Below are 1,253 nucleotides of genomic sequence, written 5' to 3' on the forward strand. Positions count from 1 at the left end.
AAAAAAAAATACGCCCACTTTTCTGAACCATCACATTATAAAAATAATAATAAAAAACTTGCATCTTTGATCGAAACAAAAATGGATATCAACTAATGTACTGTGTGGTAGAAAAGGCTCACCCCGCAGAACAGACAAGTCTCGCAGACACTTGCACTTTGTCTTTTACAACCTACAATTTAAACTCAATAAGGGCTACACAGTGGCACAGTTGGTAGAGCTGTTGCCTTGCAGCAAGAAGGTTCTGGGTTTGATTCCCGGCCCCAGCATGGAGTTTGCATGTTCTCACTGTGCATGCGTGGGTTTTCTCCGGGTTTCCTCCCACAGTCCTAAAACATGACTGTCAGGTTGGCCTCTCCAAATTGCCCCTAGTGTGAATGTGTGTGTGCATGGTTGTTTGTCCTGCGACAGACTGGCGACTTGTCCAGGGTGAACCCCGCCTCTCMCCCGGAACGTTAGCTGGAGATAGGCACCAGCAACCCCCCGGACCCCACCAAGGGACAAGGGTGTAAAGAAAATGGATGGATGGATAAACTCAATAAAGCAAGAATAACCAAAGAAAAAGGTGATATGATGTAATGCCATTGATGCAGTTACTGTTAATTCATTTGCATTTCAATTTATTTTATTTTTTCCCACTTTGTAGTGAAATTCCCCACATAATGGGCAAATCCAAGTAGTTTGAAAGAATTTTTTTTAACAATACCATCATGTTTAGACAGTTTTTCCAGTCATTATTTTATAACCATATTCCAGCAGCCATTTACAAAAGGAAAAGCATACCAAAACATTATAATCCTAATGATTTTTAAGCCTTTGAAAAATAGGAGTAAAACTTAAAATAAACTTTTTTTTGTCCCCAAAAACTTTTTTTTGTCCCCATATTCATGAGGTAACATTTATAAGGCAAACCCTATTAATTAAATAATGTATAATTTATAAATTAATTTAGAAATTCATTCTGGGACCGAGGTTTGGCGGTCGGCGGGGTGGACGGTGGGGTCTGGTGGACGGTGACCTCGGGAGGGTAGAGGTGGACGCGGTTTGTAGGGGAGTGGTAGTATCTGTAGGTCCCAGTCACTGTGTCCAAGAACTAACCAGAAACAGGAGAGAAGAGAGTTTTTGAGATGAAATAGGCGACACTTATGGTCAAATAAATAGAAATTTTAATTGACAAGATTTAAAGTGATACCTTCATCCAACCATCAGGGAGGCCTGGCACACTCCTACCCATCTCCTCACTCCTTGCTCTA

General features: G+C 40.9%; 1 long non-coding RNA gene across 1 annotated transcript; it reads right to left on the bottom strand.

Annotated features, from left to right (window-relative positions):
* Positions 1-606: 606 nt before the first annotated feature.
* On the bottom strand, positions 607-1,253 carry LOC103461593 (uncharacterized). The gene is made up of 2 exons (XR_533152.1): positions 1,193-1,253; positions 607-1,093 (listed from the first exon to the last, which is right to left on the bottom strand). It is a non-coding gene; the product is annotated as an uncharacterized LOC103461593 (long non-coding RNA).

The sequence above is a fragment of the Poecilia reticulata genome, unplaced genomic scaffold (genome assembly GCF_000633615.1).
Source record: "Poecilia reticulata strain Guanapo unplaced genomic scaffold, Guppy_female_1.0+MT scaffold_2624, whole genome shotgun sequence".
NCBI lineage: Eukaryota > Metazoa > Chordata > Actinopteri > Cyprinodontiformes > Poeciliidae > Poecilia > Poecilia reticulata.